The sequence below is a fragment of the Palaemon carinicauda genome, chromosome 26, assembly GCF_036898095.1.
Source record: "Palaemon carinicauda isolate YSFRI2023 chromosome 26, ASM3689809v2, whole genome shotgun sequence".
Lineage (NCBI taxonomy): Eukaryota > Metazoa > Arthropoda > Malacostraca > Decapoda > Palaemonidae > Palaemon > Palaemon carinicauda.
In genome coordinates, this window is record NC_090750.1 from 34,796,715 (window position 1) to 34,804,214 (window position 7,500).

Consider the following 7,500-nt stretch of genomic DNA (forward strand, 5'->3'; position numbering starts at 1 on the left):
GAGATTATCTGGGAAGCGTGACTCATTCGTTTGTGTTTTCGTTTACACGGAGGATGGGGTCTTTAATCATAGAATCTGCGAGATTGCTGCCTTTAAGCAAACTTGTGTTTTGCGCTTTACTTTTTGTACCCGTGTTTGTACTGTGTGCAAGGATGCATTAATGTGTCCATTTACAGGAAAGTTTTATTCTTCATTTGTCACTCAATGGATATTGTTTATTTTATAAGTTCTAAGTTATTTTGAGGTTTAAGTCATTTTTATGAAATCAAACTGGATGATCAACTCGTTATTTTTGTTTAGTAAGGACATCCATGAGTCAAGTAAAATAGAAAAAAGTTAGAATGGGAATTAAAAGTTTCCCGAAGGGAAATGAATAAAGATGAGAGATTTGTCACCAGTTCTTCAAAGTTACAAATTCCATTGTTATTTCTGGTTTTACTTGGATTTAGTTTGCCTCGTTGATTAATTTACTTGTTTTATTTTTTTTTTATGTAGAACTAATGCCCAGCTAATGGCCATTTTTAGTCCAGATGGGTCTTAATTCATATGGAGGCGCTTGGGGAAATGTTATGAACCTCTAATATAATAGTAACAAGAAGAAACATCCAGATATCCCCGGATTAGATTAAGAAGAGGCGACTAACAGGTGTTATGAAAACTCCTGGGCCCTATTTTCAAAAGTCACAAGCTATAGGCCAAAATTATTTGATATTCAATTTGCATCACTTATGACCCCCATTAGGTCATGAATTTTGGGTTTTGTCTTATAGGATATTTTAGATTTTCATTCGATAGGGTCGTGGTTTTGTTCCACTTTTGGTTGTAACAGAACGTAATAATTTTTAGGTATTTGTTTCAAGTTTTAATAAAAGATTTACTTTTCAATTATTATGTTCATTTTAGGAGGGCATGATGCCATTTCATTTCCTAGAAGAATACGGGGATAGAATTAACGATATTGTTCCTTTAGTTCCTTGGTTGGTTTGTGGAGTCTGTATTCTGATAATACATTTTGATTGTGCGTTTATTATAACTGGTAAATTGTTTAGTACGTAGAGTAGTTCTGTAAAACATATTGTTTGACATAAGTTCCCTATAGATGAGTAACTTGGAGGATGGGTATAATTGTATCTACTAATGGAGATCATGAAATGAGTAATCCCGTATTGTAAAATCAGGATTATTTTTGCTACTTAGTAAATGCCTAAATCAGTGTTGATTTTCATCTACATATCGTTCAGCAGTGGTTAAGTCTTTTAATTTCAATTTTATTAATTGCCTAGTCATAAAATTAATAGCATATGATCTCCTCTTATTTCTATTGACGCAAAAGGCCTCGCTTATATTTCGCCAGTCGTCTCTATCTTGAGCTTTTAAATCAATTCTTCTCCATTCATCATCTCCTACTTCATGTTTCTTAGTCCTCAGTCATATAGGTCTGGGTCTTCCAACTCTTCTAGTGCCATGTGGTGCCCAGTTGAAAGTTTGGTGAACTAATCTCTCCTGAGGAGTGCGTATTACAAAACACGTATTAACCATAATTGATACATTGTCTATCACACTTTAGTATGTAGGATTATGCCATTATATTTTGATACATTAGAAGCTTCCGCAGAGGTTTTGCTCTTCATTGCATCATACTTATTTTAGGATTTTTTAGAGTGCAGCATAATTTCTTTAAGATATGGGGTTTCCTTTCATTGTAGGTTTGTATGTTGTGGTCTTTGAAGGATCGTTTACTTATGGTTTCTTCTGTTTGTCATAGGCTATATGTTCAGCTTTCTAAATAATTCCTTTACATAGTGTGTGGGAACAAGTAGTAACATATTTTAAAACAATGTAAATAATTATTTCTCTCTCTCTCTCTCTCTCTCTCTCTCTCTCTCTCTCTCTCTCTCTCTCTCTCTCTCTCTCTCTCTCTCTCTCATGATAATAATAGGTATTTGATATTCAGTAATTATTAAAACGATCGGTTACATTAGAATACTTGACTACTATATTTTCTGAATAAAGGGAGGGGGATGTAACGTATTAATATATTGGCCAAGTTGATCCCATTTATTTCGGTGTGTTCTGCGCTGTTCCGGATTTTGGGTCATCTTTGTTAACGTGTAAGTTCCGGTAAGCTTGTGCACCTGTTTATCCAGATGTACTATGTAGTGAGTCACGGTCTGAAAAGAGCCAGTATTACCAAATACTCAGTTTTATTTTTTTTCGTAGTTTCTATGTTTTTGGAAACATGTAGTTTCAGATGCTGGCTCGACTACTATTTTAATTATGATTTATTTTCTTCTGCGTTCATAAATTATATAATTATCAAAAGCTTTCAAGACTATTGTTACTTTATGACAATGGTGAAAGTATTTACAACTGTTAAAAATTAGGGTAAGACTATTTCATATTGCTCATAGACAATGGGAAGGGTTTGCTGTTCAACTGTAATTAGTGACTCTTGTTTGAATGATTTTTTTTTTCTGCGTAGAAAAATACTATGAATAACATAGTTTGATTTAAGAACAAAAATATATATAGCTTCCATATTAGGTACATCGATTGAAGACATCATATTTTGCTACGATTGCCAAGCCCTGTAGGCTAATTGAGTAGTCTCCTACTTGAATGGAGAAGTATATGAAAACTAGATTACATTTTTATATAGTGGTCATTTTTATCCATGTATCGCACGTACCTCCTGGCATTGAAGCTACGTTGTAAAGGACAGTATTTTGTCCCATGGCCCACCTGTTCTTAATTGGGTCTTGTTTTGAGTTGTCTCCGTTGTTATTAGGCAAAACAAGGGATTTGCTGCGACCAGGTGGGATTATGAGGATTAGGCTTCTTTAATCTGGTGACAAAGAGGTTGAACCTGATTATCACTTACCCTTGCTTGGTGGGGACTTTTATGTTTCAAACTTAGCTTTGGTACCTGGAAAGCTCCCTTTCAAAAACCTGGATCCATTCGGGCTGGAATATCAGGCCATCATGTGTGGTATCACAAGCAGATCTTGAGAAATTCCTCTAAATTACTTGATTAAACTTTTTCTAAATTCTTTACTGTTTTGACGGTTTTATTATAATTTGGCTTTTCGGGAATTGTGCTAAAGTCTTTTCGTTCCCCTATCTGTTCATCTATATAGAGAATTTCTTGTTACATCTTTTATCAAATTGATGTAAAAGTTGGCAATATGTTTGCATTGCAAATAAAAAAAAAATAGAATAACACCGCTGTTTTTTTATCTTAATGGTTCGATAACAAAAGTTAATCAAATTTATACCCTTCCCAGGAGTCTCATTATCCAGCTCTAAATCTTTCACATGATCCAAATCTTACTTCCATACCCGAGAACACGTTTTTGTAAAATTTCCAAAGAAAAAAGAAAACATTTTATACCATTCAGATAACTAACACAAAAAGCGAAACAAAAACTGTACCACAACATTGCCTTCCATTGATGGTATAGAAAACCACTATTACAGTAGACATTGTCAATATTTCAGCTTCATACTTTTTTATTTCAGAGATTTGCAATGCATTTCATGTCACATAATAGTGAGTTTGATTTTTACTCTTGGGTATACGTGGTATTGTGAAGCTATTAATGACAATAATATTAAAAAACTTTCCCCCACGCATTTGAAATAGCTTTGTGTTTTCATTATATGCCAAGGCAAAGTAGATTGACGTTGTGTATTTTGGTGTCCGGCAAATAAAATTTTAATTTGTTTCTTCAAAGTTCAAGTAAACAGGGGAGGGAAATGTCACGCTGGTCTGTGTTTCTTCTATGGTAGATGTTTGATGCTTTAGTTGTTTATATTGCTATTTTGTAATGGATTTATTAGTTATTTATTATTTATATACGTAAATATTTGATGGTACAGTTACTTCCGCTTTTGTTAGTATATTTTAATATAAGACTACTTGAATATAACAGCTCATCTGTTCAGTCTTGTAGTTTATATATATATATATATATATATATATATATATATATATATATATATATATATAAATGCGTGCATGTGTAATATTGTGAATGCCTTTAACTCTGGGCTAAGATAAAATGCTTTAATTAGCCTAATTTTATATATATATATATATATATATATATATATATATATATATATATATATATATATATATATATATATAAATTATTATATTTTAAGAGGAGTAACAACATAAAAGTAAATATCTCCTATATAATCTATGAAAACGTTAACGAAATAAAAGGAAAAGAAATATAGAATAGTTTGCTTGAGCGTACCCTCAAGCAAGAGAACTCTAACCCATGGTACAGAGGCTATGGCACTACCCAAGACTAGAGTACAATGGTTTGAATTTGGAATGTCCTTCTCCTAGAAGAGCTGCTTATACCATAGGTAAAGAGTCTCTTCTACTCTTACCAAGAGGATAGTGGCCACTGAACAATTACAATGCAGTAACCCCTTGAGTGAAGAAGAATAGTTTAGTAATCTGTGTTGTCAGGTGTATGAGGAGAGAAGAGAATATATAAAGAATGGGCCAGACTATTCAGTGCGCATTTGTGTGTAGGCAAAGGGAAAATGAACCGTAACCAAAGAGAAGGATCCAATGTAGTAATGTGTGGCCGGTCAAAAGACCCTATAATTCTCTAGTGGTGGTGTTTATATATATATATATATATATATATATATATATATATATATATATATATATATATATATATATATATATATATACTGTATATATATATGTGTATATATATATATATATATATATATATATATATATATATATATATATATATATATATATACCGGCATTATGTAATATGTGTGTACGAGCGTTTTCCATGTTTTGCCAATACGCCACAAGAATATTTAGTATTCGTGTAAGCAGTTGTCATAAATGTACGAGACCTTTCTCACACAGGGGTGGGCGGAACTCTGCCCGAAATAAATTTTGCTTTTAAATCAAAGCAATTATATGAATACACACATACTGTATACACACACACACACACACACACATATATATATATATATATATATATATATATATATATATATATGTATATGTATGTATATATATATTTATATATATATATATACACTATATATATATATATATATATATATATATATATATATATATATATATATATATATATATATATATATATATATGTATATATATGTATAACGCTCAAGGACTGTTGCACTAGCATCTCTGTCCCCAAAAATTGAGTCTGCTAAAATCTTAGGAAGCATACAGCCCCCTGTTTCGTACGACTATGGCGTTTGGTAAAGTATTTTAGTGGTAAAAATATTTGTTTTAACTTTCTTATTTACTTTTGTTTACATTACACAATTCTCCCATTTCCTCTCTTCTAAAGCTTGCAAGGCTTTAAAAAGAATGTAACCTTCATACCATTTCCTAATAGTTTCCAAACCATAGTTGTGAGGGACACCTATATATTATGATTTCAGGACGATTAATGTAAGGAAAATATTGCAGCTTTTGACAACGAAACGAATTTATTCCACCTTTTGTGGCCTTTATACTTATCATTTTAATGATACCTTCAATAAATTATTTCAAGTTTTATCCTCAATAAAATATAAGTAACTACGGGTTTCTTAGGTTTGGTTTCCACCTAAGAGCGTAAGTAACTTTAATTCGATTTTAGGTGGATTTTACATTTCCTATATGATTTGTTGATCTAAATATTGTCTTCTTAGTCCTGTTCTCCATCTTACTGTTCAGATTTTAACCAATTTTATGACCTTGGAAACACTGTAAAATTGTAGGAGAGAGAGAGAGAGAGAGAGAGAGAGAGAGAGAGAGAGAGAGAGAGAGAGAGAGAGAGAGAGAGAGAGAGAGAGAGAGATATTCCAGTAGCAAGATAAGGTGGTCGTGAATATGGGAGTAACCTATTGTTGACCTACCCTGGCTTGTCGGACATTAGAAAGGGAACGCAACAAACAAAAGGATGTAGGCCTAACATCCGGCACTTGCTGTTTGTGTGTAAACATAATAACGTGTTTCTCAAAAGGTGTTTCTATTAGCCTATAGTCCATAGGAAATAGGCAGAAAAAGGTGGCATAGTAGAGCGAAGTGCAGTAGTTTGTTTTATTGAAAAAAACATGTTATATGGATACTTAGTAACGCCATATTCAAAATGGACAATTTCTGCCGTTTTAAATTGTATAACTCCCACACTTTACTTTATCGGTGCGTGTATTTTGTATACATTTTCTTGTTTTTCTAGAAATTAATGTATTTTAAAGGTAAGAAGTAGACTAAAATAAATAGGCAATTAAAAATTTTAGCACGAATTATTGTAGTATTTTTTTTGTTTTATTTCATTAGCTGAAGGAGCTGATAGATTTGTTATTTCAGGTTATCTGTATCTAAAATCCAATGTGATTTCGAAGTCATTTTTCCAGATACTTTCTTTTCCTGTAGATAATAAGTGCAGTTGCATTTGCTCCAGGTTTCTGTAGGTGTCAAGAATCAGATTTAATGCCTGAAATTAATGAATTCTAGATTAGTTTCTATTGATATGCATATATTAAAAAGGGAATATTTAGGAGAATCCAGCTCAAATAAGAAAACGTCCGTCATTTTGAATTTGGAATTACGCAAATTCAAGATGGTAGGATTTATAAATTTGTCACTATGGTTATACAGTAATAACACTTAAATTAAATATTACAAATTACTGTAATTTATCTGCCTGAATCCACCATTTTCTTCTATTTGGCATGGGTTTGAAATTGGGTATATTTTCTTTTTAGCGTATTGTGTAAAATATTAGTTTGCAGAAATATAGGCTAAAATAAAGCAAACTCTTTATTCCAAAAGACTAATTATATAACATTTTACTGTGAAATTAATGGTTTAGGAGAAATTGAAGGAAACGTTAGGCCAAAGTAGAATTTTCCCGTGTTTAAATCTTTCATTTCCGGGCTTGTGCTGTATGTAGAAAAAGCTTCAGTTTTAGAGAAGATATTTATAGAGAAACACTTGTGTAAAGTCTGATTTCCTAGTTTTGTAAGTCTCAGTATTTATTTACCTGCAAGATGCACCGTTTTAACGAACTAGGTACACTTTTGAAGTAATAAATCCCCGGATGTAAGTTTATATACTTAAATTTAGAGTAATAAAACGCAGAATTTGCATCCAGCACTAATATAATTTTTAAGCAGGGGTGTTGGTAATGATAACCAGAACAACACCAGCAATAATGGTAATTATTATTATTATAATTATTATTAATATTAATATTCAAATAGCTATGTATGTACTTGCCGACTTTCCTGCGGAGAGAATTGCAAAGTGACCTTGAGCTTATATGGTTTATTGCATGCACTGCGACGATGCTTGCTAGTGTTGCCAAACGTTAGCACGTGCAACACCAGAACTCTCTTCAAGTTGCTTTTATTGTACGTCAGCGCAATGGAGTGTCACTGAGGTGTGACATTCTCTGTGTTGTTATTAAGATAGCAGATGCTGAG

The 7,500-nt window shown here is 32.1% G+C and overlaps 1 protein-coding gene across 5 annotated transcripts in view; it reads left to right on the forward strand.

The window, feature by feature from the left end:
• The window catches only part of RhoGAP68F (Rho GTPase activating protein at 68F), a 379,237-nt gene that overhangs the window by 168,983 nt on the left and 202,754 nt on the right, over nucleotides 1-7,500 (forward strand). The window lies entirely within an intron of this gene.